General features: G+C 50.8%; 1 long non-coding RNA gene across 1 annotated transcript in view; it reads right to left on the reverse strand.

The window, feature by feature from the left end:
- LOC138529125 (uncharacterized) overlaps positions 1-21119 on the reverse strand; it is a 60876-nt gene extending 39757 nt beyond the window's left edge. Inside the window, exon 1 of the long non-coding RNA XR_011284476.1 lies at positions 20907-21119. This is a non-coding gene — a long non-coding RNA (uncharacterized lncRNA). The remainder of the gene's footprint in view (positions 1-20906) is intronic.
- Positions 21120-22092: the final 973 nt, after the last annotated feature.

Raw genomic sequence — 22092 nt, forward strand, 5'->3', positions numbered from 1 at the left:
TTGTGGGTATGCCCTTGGGGTGGGACCTAGGTGAATGGAGTGTGTGACGAATACGCATTCTGTGTTATGGGTGTCTAGTATCTGGCGTTTGACACAATGACTGAGACAGCCCTGCCCAAAACTGGTATGAATGCAGTGTGTAGTGCTGAATGGCATGGTACTTGACCGAATCCACATTATGTGTTGTGAGTGTCTGGATGAAGAAGAATGGCCTGAATGCACTGTGCGCCTGATTGGCTGCCTGACCACCTGAATGCCCTTCTGAGTGATTGGTTGCCTGAGTTTGACCCAGCAAAATGAATGGGAGATCAACCGTATATCTGGGGGCCTTTCACTACTAGAAATCGCTCAGAAGCTGAAGTAGAAACTGACATCGAAACTGACGCAGTTCAGAAGCTGAAGTTGAAACCGATGCTTACCTTTGAAGCCCACTGGAAGAACTACTACTGCTGCTGCTGTCCTTCACTAATCTGAAAGCTGCTGTGCCTTCAAGGAACTGATCCAAGAGGGGACCTGGCTAGGAGACCTCTTCCCGAGCTACAAGGGGCCATCGTGCACCAGCTGATCTTTGCCAAAGCTCCCTGGTAGACAGACCTACGAAAGGCTGCCGACCGGAGAAGGCGACCGCCAAGGAGGTCAAAGAGAAACACCGGACAGCCGTCCGCCGTCGCCGACCTGAGCCACAGAGCTCCCTTTGCCTAAGAACATTTGATCCAAGGTCTGGGACTAGAAATTGGTATGCTTCAGTCTGGTCTTCTGGGTGTATTGCTGTCCATGTAGAGATCTTTCTTGTATGGCCGTCGGTGTGGTTGCTGTGGTAAAATCATTAGGCTTGCTTTTTCTGGTGTGGTTTTGCATACTGCATCAGTAATGCTTACAGAACGTCAATCTCTGTGGTTCAGGAAAGCATGGTAGCCTACTAACCCTTGATTTGCCAGCTTCTTCAGACTGTTGAATGCCCTTTGCCCTAGTGGGCCCATATTGTTGGATCTGTCCACAATGTATGAGCTGGTTGGAAAATTGGCAAAGTTCTTTGTTCAAACTGGCTGCTTTTTTGTTCTGGATTTCTATTCACCGGGTGTACGCTGATTATGCCCTAAATATTGTTGAGGCATTTTTATGGAGCAACAGGTGTTTCTTCAGGGAGTGTGCAAAGCTCTGTTTCCTTTGTTACCCAGGATTTACTGTTCATCGTAAACTTTGTGTGGTGTACTGACTGTTGGATTATGATCAGACGACGGATGGACCAATTTATACTTTTGTTCCCTGCCCCACTCTTCAGAGGGTTGCCCTTCATCATGCTGGATGCTTGTGGGCAGGGGCTGGAGGGGGAGCGGGGGGTGCTTGAAATTTGTAAGCAAATGACAGATCTTTGACCGGTGCTTGTCTGAAGGACTTGGAATGTTAGGCTACATCCTTTTTGCGTGCCTTATTGCAATTTATCCAGCATTCTGCTTTGCAGGTAGTGAATAATGCATATGTGGTACCTCCAGCATTTGCTTTAAAATTGTGATTTTTCCCCTTTTATAGTCTGTGTGTGTGTGTGAAGCTCAGATTCCTATTAAGGATGCAGGTGCTATCTTATACCTGTTGCTCATTCCTGGTCTGATTGGAATCAGGGGTGTTGGCGGAGGTCCTGGCCCGCGCGCCACAATCCGATCAGGCATTCCCCTTCAGAAAGATGTCCTTTCGTGGCTAAAAAGTTCTGTGAGAAGCCCCAGGCCAACGCCCAAATGAACAAGAAATTAGACAGCCGCTTTAGGCTATTGGATGGGGAACCAGTCCTCCTGGCCTCCCACCCTCAACCACACCCTTCAGTTGTGGCGGCAGCCTCTTTGTATTCCAAGCCATCCTTGTTGTCGTCCACAGCAGGGGCTGCCTCTACCTGTCTATCCAAGGAGGACAGGGCCCCCGAGTCTATTCGGCAGGAGATGTTGTTATCTCAACACCAGGCTGCACTTGTGACAGGCCAACGCTGATACCCTTCTAGCCACCGTGAACTAGAAGCTGTGGCGAGAGATCGGGGGAGTTCCTGCCCGACATACACCCGGAGAGACAGGCCTCCTTTAAAGCCAGGCTGACAGAGACCTGCGCAGTTGCGCAGGACCTCATGGGATCTTTGGTCTCGCACATCGACACAGCCAGTAGAGGCCTCTGCCTGGGGGTCTAGAGGAGGTGGACGGCGTAGATGCTTGCCACGAGGTTCTCCTCAGATGTACAGGAGAGGAGTCTAGACCTTCCGTTCGAAGGGACGGACCGCTTTCATTCGAACACCGGTGAAAAGCTGACAGAAAAGAAGACCTCAAAGCAAACTGCTAAGTCCCTGGCCATCCTGACCAAACCAGGGCAGAAGTCCTTCCCTCAAACCCAGGGCAGGTCTGACTTCAAACCCTCCTCCTTCAGCAGCTTGAAGGGGTTCAGGGACCATGATGTGCTGCAGCCTGACTGATCCCCCAGCGACCACAGGAGGAAGCAGTAGAGGACCGTGCATAGCTTTTTCCGCTCCCCTTCCTCCGCTCCTACCTCGGACGCCAAGATGCAATGACGTGACGGTCAGGTAACAGCTCGCTGGTGGGGGCCGGCTGGCTCTCTTCGCGTCTGCACTGGCTTCGGTCTTCCTCTTCTTTTTCCTCTACCCTCTTCTCCTCTGCTTCAGAGAGGGTCCCCGGCATTGTTGCGGGAGATCCTTCTTCTTTTGGATATGCAGGTGTTGGAGCCGGTTCCTCAGTCAGATATGGGCTCCGACCTCTACTACAGGATTTTTGCAGTACCCAAGAATAACCAGGCTTGTTTGAGGGTAGTGTAAGGAACTCATAGTGTCAACAGTAAAGACAGACAAGTGCTCACAGTTCAAGGGTGTTTATTAAACTATATGCAGGTTGGAAAAACATCTAATCTAAACCTAAATCTACAATGGGAGTAAGTGTCGACCATCAAAGGAAAATAAGGCAGTCCTAATGGCGGTGTGTCAAATAAAAAGGGCCTGGGTGGCGCTATTGCGCTCGGAGAAGATGGCCACCTAAGTGAAGGCTCTGTGCTGGGAGGCATTATTCTTGTGGAAATCAGCGTTGGTGCGCCGTAGTCTACCGAGGGGACATCAACGGATTACTCCCATGCACCCTGTCTAATTATCACCCGGGTCTGGAGACGAGAGCCGGCTCCGTTCCGGAGCTTTGGGCGGCTGTTGGTGGACCGGGTGTCGGCATCGGCCTGATCCGACTGACGCTTCCGTGGGAGTGTCTGCTAGGGCCAGGGATCTGCGGCCTGCTGTGGGGGAGGTGCTCTGTGCCTGCCTGATTGGATTCCCCAGCACTGATCAAGCCGGATCCTCTGTGCCCGGGGGGGCGGGTGAACAGAGCTTCCCTAGGGGCTCCTACGGTTGCAGCGACATCGAACCCCGACCATTGGATCCTGCGCTTCTGGTGTGCAGCGTGGACTGCTGCCGCACTCAACCCTTCTGGCGCTGAGCAGGCCTGCTCTGCCGCTGCTCCGGGCTGGGGTGTGCTGGTGGGGGGCGCCCGCCCCAGCCTTCCTAACATCTACACATTTGGTGGGGTGCCCCCCTCCTGCGGCCCTGGACGGGTGGAGCCCGCAGCCCACGACACAGATGGTGAGTCCCTTTGGGCGGGTGGCCCTGGATCTGGCAACCACAACTGAGGCTTCGTTTTACCTGGGCTGGCCCTCCCCCCTTGGGGACACTACGAGCCTCGCTGCGGCCTGTCCTGCCCCTGCCGGGGGTGCTGCTGGACGGCGGGGGTGCTCCTTCACTCCCCCACAATCTGTGTTTCTCCCACGGCTGCACAGGAGTTGGAGCTCCACGAGCCGCCAACTTGGGCCACAGGGGGCACAACTGAATGGTCATTGGCCTCTGGGCGCGCTGATGGTGGGCACCCCTATACCTACTCAACATTGAAGATCACACCCTGCTCAGGCGCTGATAGAGCCTCAACAACCCCATCCCAGTTCATGCTGCTGTGACAGTGAAGGCTCCCATCCCTCTGCACTAGCCCAGAAATAGGTGGCTCAGATAGAGCTTGTTGATAGAGGGCTCTCTATCCCTGGGCCTCCTCCACCCTCGCCCACCTACAGAATTCCTGCCTTGCGAACCTCAACGGGGGGGGCCACTTTGATGCAGTGTGTGTGGAGTCTGGAGTCTGGCCAGGTTGCACAAAGCTTAAACTATCTACACCACCCACTTGCCCTACAACCCGGGAACGGTCGCTGGTGTGGCCGAGCCACGCATACTGAGAGCTCCCACCGATCAGCACCCATGATGCTCTAACTGAGCTCCAGCAAGTCCTCTTCACCCTAGCCACCCAGCGACCCCTTTCCCACCTCGATCACCTGACGTCTCACAGTTGCTTACTGGGCACCCTTCCTGGTACGCCCGAGACCACAAAGTCCTTGGACCATAGCGCTCCCTTGTCTACTGAGTTCCCCCAGGATCTGCTCTCTAACTTGGAACATCACTGGTTGGTTCTGCCTGGGCATTCCTGCCACCGGGCTCCCTGTGCATCTACATACTTGCCAACTGGCCTGGCAACTCAGGCCACCGACCAGGCCCGTCACTGTATACTCTGGAGACCCACAAGCTAATAAGGGGCCAAGCTCCTTCAGAGCAACTGGGACCGGCTAGGCCCCCTCCAGTTACCCTCACTCACCCTTGCGATCACTGCTTACAGTCCTCCTGTCTTCTGGCACGCTCTATCCACATACTGGTCTCCCAAGTCCCGAGACTCTCCCCCCAGTCCACATCATGACTAAGGGCGCAGGGAAAAAACAGAGCTCCATCAACATGTTTACTAAAACACTGTCTAAACATGTTTACTAAAACACTGTCTAAACAGGCAGAGGAGGCACCGGAGCCAGAACCCACCACTTCAACTCCTCCAGACTCCATAGACTCACAGAAAATGCTGGAATATATCTGCGAAGGGTTTGCACTCCAAACTGGATGACATGAATGGCTCCATATCCTCGATCACAGCGCACATTGAAAAAACTGACAACTGAGTTGCTGAAATTGAAACAATGGTGGGCGCTACGGAGGACGACTTGGGCTCTCTCCGGGCGTAAGTCTCCTCATTATCTAGACGCGTGCTGGAGGTAGCCAAAAAAAATGAGGACCTCGAATCGTGCTCTAGACGCAATCAACACCGCATAATTGGTGTCCCCGAGGACGGCATCAAGGAACCCATGGAAGACTACCTAGAGCGCACTCTACTCACACTTCTTGATTCTTCCAGGCTCTCGACACAGTTCGCAATTGAAAGAGCCCATCAAGCTTTATCAGCAAAACCCAGACCTGGCGCGCCCCCGTGCCCCATCATAGCCATGGTGCTAAACTTTCGGCATCGTGACGCCCTCCTTATGGCAGCGAGAGCCAAAGGGGATCTTTTCTTGGGGTTCTCTAGGATCCACTTATACCCAGAATTCTCAGTGGCGGTTCAACAGGAACGCAAAACCTTCCTGGCAGTCAAGAGAGGCTGCGTGACCTGGAGGTTAAATATTCCATGCTGTATCTCACCAAGCTACTGTAACGCTCACCTGATTCCCGTAGAGGCGCCGGTCTTGACTGGGCGTATACCGTATCTTCAAAGGTGATGTGTAACACACGGCTGGCTCTTTGGGCTGGACCTCTGTGCACTGTATGTCTGACTCGAAGGGTAAGATGTCTGCAGATAGAAAATATGGGATTAAGGAACTGGGTTATTGAATGTCTCTCTTCTTCCCTTTCTCTTCTCCTGTAGAACCCCAAAGGTTAACGCTCTCACCTTAGGTAAGTGAACGCCGTGCTCTCCATCTGCCTCGGGGCAGGGTGCTGTAACCAGTTTCTTCACTGGATAAGGGGAGCAGGCCTCTTGACTTCAGAGGACTGCTGTCCGTCGTTTACTGCACGAACGGTAAGTTTCAAGTAATACCAATGTCTTTAAAGTCTTTAGTAATGATGTCTCTTGTGTTGCAGGGTTCCGGCGATGGCGGATGACGGGCTGAAGTGAGTTGAAAATGGAGCCCGTGTGATGAATAGAAGCGCCTGGAAGCACGTAGGAAGCGCTTGTTGCCTGCTTCACGATGCGCTCTAACTGTCTCTTTATTTTGCAGGTACAAGTTCGGAGCGGCTGCAGGGTGCCGGAATACCCACTGGGTTAGATGTGGAAAGGAGTATTGGCACGTGAGTATTAAAGTTCCCCAATGTCTTTAAACGCACCTTGTTTTGTCTTTCAGATGCGGGATGCAGCGCCGAAGGCCTCCGGAGCGTGCGAAGAGTTGGTAAGCTTTTGTCTTCCAGATGCCGGAATGCAGGGTGAAGACCTCCGGAGCGCACGAAGAGTAGGTAAGCCTTTGTCTTTCAGATGCCGGGATGCAGCGCGAGGCGTTGGTGACAGCCGATGGACCAGGTAAGTGAAGAGCTGTCACTGAATACCGTAATGCTAACCTGTTCTTTCTTGTCTTTTTAGGTGTTGCTGAAGACTGGATTCAGGATGGTAAGCCTTTTCCCTTAGGCCCAGGATCAGATGCAGAAGACACGATGAGCGTTCTGCTGCAGAGGATGCAGAATAATGCAAAGCAAGATTCATCCATCGGGTGTGGTTTAAATAGCCTCCTGTAGTGCTTAGGTGTCTCCTTCCACAGCCACGCCTAGGTAAGAAAAGAGTTCCTGCTTTCCAGAAGAGTTCCAGTGTTCTGAATCTAGGGAGTGGCTCCTGCCCCACCCAACAGGAAAAGTAGTTCCAAACAGAAGAGGATCAGAGGCTCAACTGGCAGGCAAGTAAGCAGCATGGTCTGCTGCAGGTAAGTCCACCCAAGCATTATGAGCCCGGCGCTTCCAGCGCTGGGACTGGGCATATTTATGAGCCTGGTGCCACTGGCGCCAGGACTGGGTCCAAAAGGTCCCAATTGGGACTGGTTGGCACTCGGAACCTGGGTTATGGATCTGCTTCCAAGGGAGTTGGGAAAACCCTGACCTTTTGGAAGCAGAGATCATGACAGCTACAAATTGAACACTCTAACCAGGTTTTCTTTTTCACAATCCCGGAAGAAGCCTCCAAATTCATAGACGATCACTTTCCAGGTTGAAAGTTCATGGCCTCATCACTTTGTTGACGTTTGTTACACGTTTGATCACCTTTCGGGAGGGGCACCCCCGTCCCATGGGCGCAGGAGATCCATCATTCTGTCATGTGTCTACAATTCACTCTGGCTCTACGACGTCTTGATCTCCCCGTCATTAGTACCCTCTTAAACTACATGTTAACGGCTTTTGATGCACCTCTCTATCCTTCATGAGCCCCTAGCCCGGAGTATCGCCACCAGGCCAGCACACAGGCCCCCAGGCATTGATGCCATTGGTTTGGATTTGGTTATGGGGTTGTCATTCCTCTGATTGGGGGAGGGATGTGGGTGGGGGTGGGTTGGGATGGGTGTTATATTAAAAAAGGCTTGATGTTCACAAAGAAGGCGGAGTGCAGGACAATGCCAGGTCAGTCGCATACTGAGAGGGGGCTCGATCATCTAGCCCGGGCTTCAGGCCCTAGGTTATTACCTCTCTGAACTTCAAAACCTATGCAGTGCTCTTATTCCAATGGGCGACCATAATGTGATACTCATGAGTTGGAATGTGCGGGGGCTGGGGAATTATAGGAAAATGCGACAGTTACAACTGCACGCCATGAAGTGAAAATCCTTCTTTTACAAGAAACACACGCATATGCTGAACACTGGAAAATTCGCCAAAGGGTGGGGTCCCCAAAGATATTACAACGATTCTTCCCAGAGTCGGGGGGGTGGGGGGAGTTATGACACTGATCCATAAAAGCCTCAAATTTACTGGTAAGTTTTCACAGGTCGACTCACTGGGTAGATATGTATTGCTTCATGGTGTCCTACAAAATAAAGAACTGGTGTTATTGAACATCTATGGTCCCAATGTAGACGACCCCGAATTTTACCTCCACTTAGCCTCCCTCTTAGTCAGCTTCCCTATGGTCCCGTTACTGTGGGGGGCGACTTCAATACAATACTAGACGTGGACCTGGACAGATCGGGCTCAAGACCCCGCCAACTCTCGAAAGCAGCCTACACTATTCTATCATCGGTTCCCTGACTGGCTATAGTAGGGGTATGGAGACTGTTATACCCTGACTCCCGAACATACTCCTTCTATTCCCCGGTTCACGACTCACATTCTAGGAATGACAGATGGCTGATATCAGACATGCTGATAAGAAACGTTTCACAGCAATCAATTCTCCCTAGAACTCTTTCCGACCACTCCACAATATATATATATATATATATCTCTCTCTCTCTCTCTCTCTCTCTCTCTCTCTCTCTCTCTCTCTCTCTCCCCCTCTCCCTCTCCCTCTCCCCCTCCCTCCCTCCCTCTCTCCCCCCCCCCCCCCCTGGGGTCCAGACTACGATGGAACTCGCCAGTGGAAAATGAAACCACATTCCTTGCTCGATGCAGCCTTTAGCTCAGAGCTAAAGACTGCCATTGAAGACTTTTTGAAAACAACACTAATTCGGTCACTACACAATCCACCCTTTGGGAGGCATTTAAAGCCTACATCAGGGGTATCGCCATCTCCAAGGAAAGTGGTATTCTGAAAGCAATCTGAGGAGATATCCGGAAAAGTGAGTCGGCCCTCGCGTCCCTCGAGTCCCAATACGCTGCCCTTCCATCTCCTGAGATCCTCACGTCTTTAGGTACGGAACTTGATGCGTTTCATACTCCTGCGGAACGCAACGTGAAATTCCTTGACAACACCAGCTCGTGAGAAAATACGGGGAGGGCGAACGGCCAAGCCGACTCTTAGCCAGACTCATTCATCGAGAATTTGGATCCCCCAACATCCCTGCTACCGAGAGAGCCGACGGCACTCTAGCCACACCCCCACAGGATATTAACACTGAGTTCCTGGTATTCTATGAAGGCCTTTACTCAGAGGATGAGAGCGTCCCAACAGCAGAGATCGATGCTTACCTAGACAGCCTTCCCCTTTCGGTCCTCTCCTCTGAACAAATGGCCTCTGAGAGCTCCTCCGCAGTAAACGGCCTCTCGAGAGAGCTATCGATTCGCTGTCATCTGGTAAATCCCCGGGCTCGGACAGCCTTCCAGTAGATTTTTACAAACACTTCAAATCCCTCCTAATACCTCACTTGATGGCCCTATGGGAAGAAGCATGCATAGCGGGTAGGCTCCACCTTCTCTCCGGGAAGCCATAATAACGGTTCTACTTAAACCTAGCAAGATCCCCACCCCTGTGGCTCGTACCGTCCCGTCTCACTAGTCAATTGCGATGTCAACATTTTTGCCAAATTGCTAGCCTTACGCTTGACCCCTTCATGTCACTCATCATTCACCCTGATCAAGCAGGATTTATTCCAGGGCGCTCCACCTCTCTGAACTTGATATTACTAGTAGAATTAACCCAAACATGCAAGCTGTAGTTGCTACACTGGACATGCAAAAAGCATTTGACTCTGTGTCCTGGAAGTACTTTTGGCGGGTCCTTGAAAAATGTAAAATTGGGCCCAGTTTTCGTTCATGGGTTGGGCTACTTTGCTCAGATCCGGTGGCTAGGGTCCGTACTGAGGACAGATGCTCATCCCTATTTCGAATTGCCAGAGGTACGAGGCAGGGCTGCCCCTTTTCCCCCTTAATCTTTGCTATAGCTATGGAACCGTATGCTGATAAGATGCGCCAGTGCCACGCTCTCAGAGTGTTACGAACCGCAGGCCAGGCGGATATCATCTCTTTATATGCAGACAATGCCCAGCTCTATATCCGGTCTCCCGCTATCAACCTTCCCCTGATACTGGAAGACGTTGTTCACTTTGGGCGTGTCTCTGGACTCAAAGTAAACTGCTCCAAATCCACCCTGTTCCACTCACTGAATGCACACGTTCCCCTCCCGATCTTATGGGGTTCACTTGGTCCCAATTGAAATTTACTTACCTCGGTATAGAGGTGACTCGCCGTTCTGAGACATTGCTCGAGGAGAACTATCAGTACCTCACGAAACTCTCTGAAAAGGCTTCTGGCTGGGTGAGACTTCCAATTTCCCTGGCTGGTCGAATTGGGGGTTCTAAAGATGGTTGTACTCCCCCAACTTTTATATAAGTTCATCAATCTGCCCCTGTTGCCGGGAGACTGCTTTTTCCAAGCGTTAACCCGCACTATTAACGCTTTTCTGTTGCATTCTGGGGCAGTCCGACTAAAACTTGCGACATTGTCCACCCCTATGGAAAGCGGTGGATTCAGCGCCCTGGATTTTCTCAAATACTGGCTGGTGGCGCAGGCCCACTTCGCTTTGCACTGGTTTAACACACATGATACCCCTCCGCATCTTAGACTTGAGAGAATGGTAGTCAGTGGCTGAGACGTCCGCTCCTTGATTCTCTCCCCCTTGCCGATCATGTTAGTCACTAGACCCTGTTAGCACATCCCTACCCCACTCTAAAATCTGGAAACTTTCAGGCACATCCTATCCATTCCACGGCGATCTGCCACTGTGGAATTTCCTCCCAGGGGTCCCATACTTACCATCATCCATCATACACCAGTGGGCTGAAACAGGCTACGAGGCAATCCGGGATATCTTTGAGAGTGGTGGTTTCGTTGAGTGGTCGGATCTTCCACCCATCCTCAGACGGAAACCATCCGCGTGGCTCCAATACTCCTCCCTCCGAATAGTTCTTAAAATCAGATATCCTGACTTCCCTGCACTACCTCCCAACGACCCAGTAGTTGCGGAGCTATGCAGCTTCAACTCCTTTAGGGGGAAGGTATCCAGACTATACGCCCTATTACAGGCCAGATCGACCCCCCCACCCGTGACAAACTGAAACATAAATCGGCAGAGGACTTGGGGGCGGTGATGTCCGACCAACGCTGGAATCTCATGTGTGCGCGCACCCACAATGTGTCCTTTAACTCCCGATTCAAGTTAATCCAGTTCAAAGTCCTGCACAGTTATCACCTCACTCCGATTCGGTTGCACCGCATGTCCAAGGACCACTCCCCCAGATGCCCCAGGTGCGGAACCGACAGCGCCATATACATACACATGATCTGGTGCTGTCCTAAACTAGTTCAGTACTGGGAGGAGATATGTACTACTATGACTGTCATTTTGGACTGCACAGTCGCTCCATTCCTTGCATTGTGTCTCTTTCACGACTTCCCGGACTTGAGTCGCGACTCCAAAAAGCTGGCGGGCCTCTGTATGTTACTCACTGTCCACTGCATCTTACTATGCTGGCTCAGCCCTGGTCCACCCTCACACTCGCAATGGCTTAGGGCAGTCACCTGGGCATCTGACATGGAAGAGGTCTTGGGATAATCAACAGCTGACGCATTCCAGGCCCAGGAACATATGGCTGAGATTCTGCTCTTATATGGCCTCCATAACTACAGACTCTGATGGTGCATCTCTTACTTCATCTTCTCCCACCTCCACCATGGCCTGAACTTTTGATTACCCAAATTGCTCCTGTGTTGTTGCGCCCCTCTGCTCATACCCGCAAAGCAATGTACAATGTTGAAATCGGACTGTATGCACTGCAATTGTCATGTCTGCCCCTGTTGGGCTTCTGCCTCTTCTGTGTTGTCAAGCTAAATAAATAAAGTTTAATAAAATAAAAAGGGCCTATGCTAAGAAACCTATTGCCAAACCTTACAACTAATACAAAAAGGGTGTGGGATAGTTCTCAAGAAAAGAAAGAAGTGCAATGTGGCAGTGGGAGCCCCGTTCACCCAGCCAGAGCCCACTCTGGTAGTGACAGATTCCTCCCTCTCGGGCTGGGGGCTACCCTAGATGTCCATTTGATTCATGGCGCATGGTCCAGAACGGAGGCCCTCCTGCATGTCAATCTGCTGGATCTCAAAGTGGCAGGCCTGGCTTTTCTACTGGTCATCAGGGGCGACGGGGTTCTGGTCAGGACCGACAATTCCACGACGATGTTCTACTTGAACAAGCAGGGCGTCACGCCCTCTCCCCTCCTGTGCATGGACACAGTGTCAATCTGGGAGGGACCCAGTTGGAGGGGACATGGATCTCTGCGGTCCATCTCCCGGGGGACAACAATGCGGAAGCCGAACATCTCCGCTGCCTGGGGCTAAACACCTACAAATGGGAATTACACATCAACTGTTTGTTGCCCCTATTCCAGAAATGGAGGTTCCCAGATCTGGACTTATTGCATCTCCTCTGAATTCCAAGTGCCCCCTCTTCGCTTCATGGGCGGGATGGGGTCAGGGGTCTCTGGGCGACATATTCCAACTCTGCTGGCAGTTGCTATCCGTTTCCTCCTCCTCCATTGCTCCAGCGGACCCTCTGCACATTTTGAGCCTCAGTAGACTGCAGCCTCCTCCTAATCCCCCCGCCCCCCCCCGGCTGTCGAGGGCTTCGTTCTCCAACCTGCTGCAGTTGTACTCCCAGGGGCCTGTCCATTTCCCACACCCCTGCAGGGGCTTCCTGACGCAGCAGGGCATTGGGAGCACCTGGACCCAGCCAGCTGGCCCGCTTGGCCTGGTTCCTGATCAGCAGAGACTGCGCCACTCCCAGTTTTCGTACGACAACTGGGAAATCATCCAGGAGGCCCTCCACGTGTTCTCAGTACAAGAGTAGGTGGACCAGGTTCTGCCACTGGGCTCACGACAAGGGGCTGGACCCCCCTCGCCTGCACCCTGGACGACATACTGGCCTTTTCTATACATCTGGCTCGCTATGCAGACCAGGTTGATACCTGCCACACCTATTTGGTGGCCATTGGGGCCTACAAGAACTCCCCAGAGCGCATTTTTTTGGCGGCCACCCCTGTGCTTAAGGCTCACCTCAAGGGGTTGTCCAGACGGTTTTCTCTGGTTCATGGGCCACACCCGGTCTGGGACCTCAGCGTGGTTCTGGCGGCTTTACAGCGTAAACCTTTCAAGCCAATGGCCTTGGTCAACATCAGGCTGGTGACGCTCAAGGCAATACTGTTGGTAGCGCTCACTTTTGCATGCAGAGTCAGCGAGCTGCAGGCTCTGTGGTGCGAGCCCTTCACTGCCGTCCACACTGACACGGTAATATTGGGCATTCATCCAAACTTCTTGGCCAAGGTGGTCTCTCTGTTCCATTTGAACCAGGAAATCTGCCGGCCGGTGTTCTTTCCAAACCTGCCGTCGGTGCTGAAAGGGTATTGCATTTCTTAGACTTCGAGAGCGCTGAAGTTGTATCTCTCCCGGACGAGGTCTTTCCAGAAGTCTGAAGCGTTGTTCGTCACCTTTGGTGGCTCGGCTACCGCCCCCCAAGCGTCCAAAGATCGCCAGTTGGATGGTCCAGGCCATTTCTGAGGCATATGTGGCCATGGGTAAGGCTGTTTCTGCGGGGGTTAATGCCCACGCGGTCAGGGAGGGCAAGGCTATGGTGGGCGCCTTTCAGAGACACGCTTCCTCGGAAGTCATTAGCAAGGTGGCTACTTGAGCCACTTTGTCTGCTTTCTGTAAGCACTATTTCCTGGACCCCAGTTCCAGGTGGGATGCAGCGTTCGGTCAGGCAGTTCTGGAGAACATTCTTGCTTCTTCTTAATCTTGAGACAGGTTGTCCGAGCACCACCCGTTTGTCTTGATCGGTGGAATCACCCACAAGGATGGACGAAAGGGGACAGGACATATGAGTAATTCAAGTTACTCTACTTAGTGATTGGGTGTCAGGTTTCTTGGTCTTGCGCGAAGGTAGCACGTACACCTGCCTCCCCGTTGGATCTTGGTGCCTGGATTGTACACAATCTCAGGCCTCCGTGACCCGCCGCGGAAAGAGGGTTAGGGTCTGCTGGATTGGATACGTAGGGGTGATTATGGAAACCAGATAGAGGATCAGGAAGAGGTAATCGATGGGTAGGGGGATTCAGGGAAAAGGTTTGGCTTGTTGCGCCCCTACTGGGGTTCCTGAGATCGCTGATGCTCCGCCCACCCACTCCTGCACACTATGCCCCCCAAAGCACTGCCTAGTCTGGCCTTCTCTGACCCTAGTAATTCTGCTTTGATACCTGGCACATTGTATTTTAGGATTCTCTGGTGCGTTACTGGCACGCACTCACATTGTGCTGATTGTTTGAACTCACAACCGGCACACCTTAAACAGGTTCACTAGTACCTTGCAATCATATACCCACTGGTTACATGCAATGCGTTGGTTGATGGAACTCACAACCAACACACATTAACTAAAGAAACAAGATGGCACTTAGCTCTGTGTCGTGCAGCGGAGTACGTCTGCCATGAGCTGCGGTCCCAATGTTCAAGCCGTTTTGATCCAGCGGAGTGCCGCTACAAATAAATCAAAAGCATGTGTGAACTTGTGTTGCGGAACAGTATAACAGAACACTTAACAAGCTACCAAAAAACTGCCCACTGGCGGTCTACAGCATTCAAATGCAGTCGATTTGAGGTGCCAGTTCTCCGCCACTCATTCTACTGTGCATCGGAAGTTGCTATCAGCTGTGAGCACCTCTGTATTCCATACATTTCCCAATGCATTTAAGAGTTACATTGCCCAAACACTGCTTCCGTTCTATTCAGTTACTCCCCGAACACAATGCTCCTCCCGAGAGCGCTGCCTTGCCCGAACGCTGCTTGCGTTCTATCCAAATAAACACTCCGGAATTAACCAATAGTCAGACTTGTTAGATAAAAGCACTTATCTGTTGCTGAATGCAGGGCCTGTAGTATTTGCAGGCGGGGAATGGCCCTGCGGTTCGCAGCCTGCAGGAGCCCTCCAAACACATGTCCTCTCTCTCTCGTGTTCTCCAGCACAAGCTGGTATCTTCGATTGGTTGGGCGTTGTCCTAGAGGATCCCGGAGGCTAGTGGTCATGCAAGCCTTCTGGGAAATGTACTGGTCCTTTTCATGCCTCAGAGCGTTCTTAGTCCACACACCAAGCCCTTTTCCTGCACATAAAACAAAGCAGTGTCTTGAAATAAAGGTGTTTGGGTCTTTTAGACCTTTTTTTATGGCCACACTGCTGCATAACCCTGATATTGTTTGCTTGACGCGTCCCACTCATGCTTGCCACCTGTGAGTCCCTGACACTGGGGTACTCATAGTCCTTGTCATTGCCGATCCATGCTCAATGAACAAGAGCATAAATGAGGAATGCAACCAAGGAACATCGCCCGTACCACAGGAGGAGCTTAGTTTGTCTTTTCTTTTCTTGGTGGAGGGCACTTGTCAAGTTATTTTACTGGGTCTTCTTAAAGCATGGCATTTTACATTTTCATGACCTCTTTGCCCTATGGGTACTGCAATTAAAAAGGTTGGGTTTTGGGTGAATTATCGAGCATATAAGAGGTTGCTGTTGGGTCCGCTGCTCGAAGTAGGCCAGGTTTTGCCATTGCCTTTGTGCTAGTGTGTGTGGTATTTGCGTGTAGTATGTGTTAGGTTTTTGCTGGGTGTTGATGTTGAGCAAGCTGTAACACGTTGTCTGCAGGCATTCTAAGGTGGCAAGAGTTGTGGGTTGTAAGGAGTGCTTAATTTGTGTGAGACAAGGGGGAGGGTGCTATTGTAGAGTTGTCAGCGCGTTCGTTAGGTTGGAGAGTTTATACTTTGCAAATGGGCATTAACATAAGATTGCATTCAGATGCACCTGTCAGCACGGTAATGCTTTAGTTGCCATGTGCACGGTAGCAATGTTGTGTATGGTTGGCTAATTCAGTTGCTGGCATATGGTGCATCTCCATCGGGCCACATTGTTTCATCACCCCATAAAAAGCTAAGTGGTCTTGAGGTTGAAATATCTTTGAGCTGTCGATGCTCAGGAGGGAAGCTCCATGAAAAATTGGAAGTTGCGGTCTTGAATTTGCACCCTGTCATAAGGTGACATCGCCTAACATTGCATGATCATTCATAATAAGGTACACTAAGGCCAAACAAGACAAAAAATTACATCCCCTTCACACTCACTTGCTCCGCAGACCAGATAGCTCCAATGTTTACACTCGGTTTTCTACTCTCGCTAATCTTTTTCTTTCTCGATCGCTCTCATATATAGATCCATTGTACATAGGCTGGCAGTGCGCTGGAGCAATGACGCCGCTGTAATGTACATGGACACAATAGGCAGTGTTCTGTAGAGACTCCAAGCAATGTGCAAAAGACTTAGCACTGCTTACTAAACACACAGAGACCCTGGAAAATGCACAGAAGAAACATCACTGCTGTAGGCCGCTGCAAAGACATATGTAAGGTGTATCAGATCTTATTTGCAATGGAAAGTAACTGCATGTACCAAAAAGCGCCTATTGGGAAATTCGGGGAGAGAATGGAGAAACACCCAACAATACTGGGGCTTCTTGCTTTGAAAGAAGTGACTCCACTGGGAGCGAGCTAATGGGGACAGCTCCCAGAATCCCTACTGCCTGTAAAGAAAACCCAATGTCCTTTGTACATGGACAAGTTAAACAGTCATGTTCTCTAGCGCTGAAATAATGTCAATGCACACAAATGGATGTATCACCCTTTGGACAAGGTGCCTTTTTAATGATATATTTAAATATTAAATACATACATTGCATAAACATATAATGAACCTTCTGGAAAATGGTTGGATCAAAGTACATATCACATATCAAGACCAGGCGTAAACGTGCCCTCTGTTGAAATCCAACCAATATAACTCTGGATCAGTGTAAAACGTTCTCTGTATATAAATATTAAATAATTAAATATAACAGCACCTATTGACAATACGGCTGAAACAATGGATGCAAAAATAGAATAAATCACCTTTTTATGTAATGCATTGTTGGACATCACTATAAGGCATGGTACCGCCTCTGAAACATATAAAGTACCAGATCATGGCATACAACATAACATTTCATCAAATAATAGTACAGTATTGGCTCTGAGTCACACCTATGCTGGTATATATAATACAATGTCCCCATTTTATATAAGCCTATACTTAATCATGAGACTGGGTAGGGGGGGGGAACAATGTGGAAACACTTCAGCAGCAGCAGTCCCGTGGAAATGATCAATGACTCACTGGTACCTGCAGTCTACCACAAACAAACCATTGTCACAAGCTAACAACAACAGAGAAAGAAACTAAAATACATGTAGACCTGAAACAGGAGGAAAGGAAAACAAACACGAGCAGTAGACAAATGCAATAGGCTCTCCCAGGCCCCACTTGACTCCATAAGGAAAGCCTGAGTCAACATTTGCATAGAAAGTATGAAATCCCCACAGATTGTGTTGCAGATGGTGATTCTGTGCACATGTTGAAGCAGTGCTTTCTTTCATCCCTTAGTGTGGTAGCTGCACTAACATTCTCCAGAATCCCTAAATGTGAACATAGAGCAGCCCAATCTTTACTGAGGGCTGATGCCCCTTTTCACTTAGCTGCACTGTGTTGCTCCAAACTGTTTGCCATACTGGAGAGATAAAGGGCTAATGTGGGTTCAATCGCAGGGTGAAAGGTAGCCGTTTACAGCCTTCCCATTGATATACAGGATCTTTTCATGGACATCTTTTTCCTAATTCTGGACGTGAGATGCTGATCAGGTAGGTGCCCCCTGACCGCGCCATCTTGTGGCCTCCAAAATCTTAAAAGCACGGTGAGCGCATTCGGCGCGTGGTCCCCTTCCCAACCTGCTTCCTGAACCTCCCTCAGCGCCCCCCCGCCCTGATTGGCGCACCACGCCCTCATCAAGGACACCGCAGAGCAGCCCCCTGCCTGTGCAGCCCCTTCGGCTAAGGGCCCCAAGGCCAAGGGCGGCTCCTACACTCCAACACATGTCTGCAGGTGTCAGCAGGGGAAGCCAATGAAGCCAGCAGTCAACATACACCAACTAAAACTGTAATTGTGGCTTGGGAAGGGTAGGGTGTAGAGCAATTACTCTACTCCAGAAAGCCCCCGCCACTCTACCTTACCTCTCCCTAATGTACACCGCCATAGGCTTACACCATGCACATTTAGAGAGATGTATGACCTCCGACCTAAATCTATGCATAACTGGACTGTAAATGTTATTTTGCATTATATACGAACATAATTCCCAATGTTAGCATATACCACACTTAGATGGAATTCTTAACCTCAGCCTGCATCACATAGAGATAGAAAAAGGGAATGTTAGCATGTGCCACACCTAGATGGAACTTGAATGTTACCATGTGCCACACTTAGAATGGAGAACAACATCCTGCCCTACATCGAGATAACTATTGGGAAGATTAGCATGTGCCACACTTGGACGGAATATGTAGATTAGCAAGTACTACACTTAGACAGAACTGTGAATGTTAGCATGTTAAATTTCATATAACCCACTAACCAATATAAGCTCCAATTATCTGCATACGTATCTTTCTAAAAAAACTCACACAACCATCTCTCGCACAAGCCGCACACACTTCACCACACTGCAACAATACATAAGCCGCACCTACAGCACACGCGGACTGACACTGATACTCGCACCAAAGCTCAGCACCCGGTGTCTACCGTGTTGAAGCTGCCAATAGTACACCACTCCTCTCACTATCCTACTCCCTCTTCACCTTACTAACCCATCCCACCTTCTCGTTTGCAGATCTGCCAGAGCGCCTGGGGACCAATTCCGTTGGTGACGGTGCGCTATATAAGTACCTTTAACATAAAGTTTGTATCACATAGTAGTGCCCTTTTGAGGTCACTGGGGGTCTTAAATAGCTATGATGTTAGTATAAGTGTAAATGACATAGTTTCACTTCTAAAAGCCATCGGCGTTGGCCAGTTTTTTATTTTATGTGAGTCTGCCAGCACCCCTCTGAGGAAACAGTTATGTAGCATTGCTCATGAAGAGAGCCTATAATTATGTGCACAGGGAGAGGAAAGTTAAACATCACCTTGCTTACCCTCACCTGGGAAGTAGAACCCTCAACGTGACAGCATATTGATTGATTGATTGTTTATTTGTATAGCGCCTATACACAATGTGTTTCAAAGCACTTCAAGGAGGGTGGGAACATGGGAGAATACAATTACATTCAAACAGGTCCTTGAAACAGGTCAGAATGTAAAAAATAACTATCAAATCATACCAGATAGTACAAGTGCATGGAAAAATAAGGGAGAGGTGAGCAGGGGAAAACGGAGACAAAACTAGCAGTAACATTACTATGCCCAACGACATTTGTTGCAGTGAAAGAGTGACAAGAGGAGGGGAGGTAAGGGGGGGGAATGGAAAGCGGTAAGGAGAGGAACAAAACAAGTGATTATCTACAAGATAGTGCAGGGGAGGGAGTGGGAGGAGAAGACAAGAAGGGGAAAAAAGGGGGGACGAGCAAGCTGTTATCAGTGATCCAGGGACCGATGAAAAGAGCAAGTGCTAAAATAAATAGGATTGGAGACACTGGCGGGGGCAGGGGGGACAGGGAGACACTGGCAGGGGTCAGGGGGGACAAGGAAGACACTGGTGGGGGAAGGGGGACAGGAAGACACTGGCAGGGGCAGGGGGGACAAGGAAGACACTGGCGGGGGAGGGGGATAGGAAGACACTGGCGGGGGGCAGGGGGGACAAGGAGACACTGGCGGGGGCAGGGGGAACAAGGAGACACTGGCGGGGCAGTAGTTCAAGGCGACACTGGCGGGGGCAGGGGCGACAAGGAGACACTGGCGGGGGCAGGGGGGACAGGAAGACACTGGTGGGGGGACAAGGAGACACTGGCAGGGGTCAGGGGGGACAGGAAGACACTGGCGGGGGCAGAGGGACAAGGAGACACTGGCGGTGGCAGGGGGGACAAGGCGACACTGGTTGGGCAGTAGGTCAAGGCGACACTGGCGGGGGGCAGGGAGGACAAGGAGACACTGGCGGGGGCAGGGGGACAGGAAGACACTGGTGGGGGAACAAGGAGACACTGGCGGGGGACAGGAAGACACTGGCGGGGGGCAGGGGGGACAAGGTGTCACTGGCGGGGGGCAGGGGGGACAGGAAGAAACTGGCGGGGAGACAAGGAGACACTGGCGGGGGCAGGGGGACAGGAAGACACTGGTGGGGGCAGGGGGACAAGGAGACACTGGCGGGGGCAGGGGGACAAGGAGACACTGGCGGGGGGCAGGGGGGACAAGGAGACACTGGTGGGGGGCAGGGGGGACAAGGAGACACTGGTGGGGGGCAGGGGGGACAATGCAGACACTGGCGTTGGGACAAGGAGACACTGGCGGGGGCAGGGGGTACAGGGAGACACTGGCAGGGGGCACAGGGAGAAGGGGGGACAGGGAGACACTGGCGGGGGGCAGGGGGACAAGGCGACACTGGTGGGGGAAGGGGGTCAAGACGACACTGATGGGGGCAGGGGGGACAAGGTGACACTGGCGGGGGAGGGGGGGACAAGGCGACACTGGCGGGGGCAGGAAGACACCGGCGGGGGGACAAGGAGATACTGGCGGGGGCAGGGACAGCATAGCAAGTAACAGCTAACCAACACTATACGAAATGGACTAAGCAGTCTTTCACTACACCATTTTGTCCATGAGCAAAATTGTAAAGCCAGTAACAACAACAGCTAAGTACCATATGAGTGTGTGGCCTGCATGTTTTCACCGATTTTCCTGGTGAGACTCCACAGCAAAGAAAACCCCACAACAAACCAATCCTTGTTGAGTTGCATTATCTTGTTTTGTGCTGAGTAACCTGAAACGCACAACATTCGCTTAACAGCTCCCCCTCCCCAGTTCATTTTAGCCAAACAGCCTTGAACATGTTTTGCAACATGGAATACGCTTTATTTGATAAGTTATGCGGTCCTCAGCCACTTTACTTTTCTTTTGCAAGAACAGGTGTCGATGCCAAACAAGAACGGGACTCGAGTTTAAAAGCACCCCAATTCTCTGCATAACCACTCCCCCACCCTCAGGTGCGCCTTTTCCTACCTGTCAGCTGAAGGGGAAAAGGGAGGGGAGCAAACGGCGTCGCCTCTGCAGAGTGTAAAGAGAGGTGGTGAACGAGCATCCTATGGCAAGCTGCCATTTCGCTTCCCCTCGGATTTGCCTCCCTCTCACTCTACATCTCCCTGGGAGGGAAGGAGATCTCTTCACAGGCCCGTGTAACGCCGGAAAATGCGCTATCCTGGGCAAAATTGCCCGTCGAAAAATGCTTTCCTGACAGTTGTTACTGCGCATGCGCACCAACACAGCGCATGCGCAGTGACACCCTAAGCATTTTTCGACGATAAGCAGATTTCGACGTTACACCTGCTCCGGGGATGGCGAAAGGAGGTGGCTCTAACTACTTTTTGGGGTCCTAATGGGAGCAGAGTGCTGTCAGGTTGCCATAACCTGTGCGCCCTCTGGTGGCCTCCCTTTGCTCATGATTTTAATAGCATGGGTCATGGTCCTAGTCTCAGATCTAGCCCTTAGTCCTCTTCCCGTTAGTACTCTTATTTTGGAGATTCGCCCAAATCTCTTTATCAATAATTATCTCACTGACAGGCTTTGATACTATCCATTTTCCTTCCATTTCACTTCTGCCCTCCCCCAAATACTTGGCAAATCATTACAGCCCAAGACAGAATTTCTAGCTAATTGCAAGAGCTGATACCCTAAGAGTCCTGCCTCACACCAATATTTCCCTCTTTTGGCCTCATTCACCCTCCATCAATCTGGCTGGAGCCCTTAACCTTACGGAATAAAAAAGCACAGATGCAGCACAGCTATTCCTGAAGTGTGCCACCACATCTCCTTGATACAACAGGAGATGATTCATTACAAACAAGTGGGTTCATTCAATTCAATAACGAACCCAGGAATACCTTTCAGCCCTGGTCCTATTGAGTTTACCTTTTTCCGCCACCTAATGGTTTCCCTGTTCAACTTCAGATTTCTTTATGAGACATTAAACCAAAAAAGCTCTTTTTGATCAAATGATAAAATGGCTCAAATTGTTCATTTTCCTAAGGGGAGCACTCATGTTAAAAAATATAACTAATGTGTTTGCCTGCAGTGTTATTTAACACCTCTGGGCATTGTGAGCATGCATCAAGCAATATTAAGAAGTCTCTGGTATGCCGGACCATCCCAAAATCGATATTCAGTGCCTGCCATGGCCTGCAAGCCCTGT

This window comes from Ambystoma mexicanum, chromosome 1q (genome assembly GCF_040938575.1).
Source record: "Ambystoma mexicanum isolate Mex_15411 chromosome 1q, UKY_AmexF1_1, whole genome shotgun sequence".
Taxonomy (NCBI): domain Eukaryota; kingdom Metazoa; phylum Chordata; class Amphibia; order Caudata; family Ambystomatidae; genus Ambystoma; species Ambystoma mexicanum.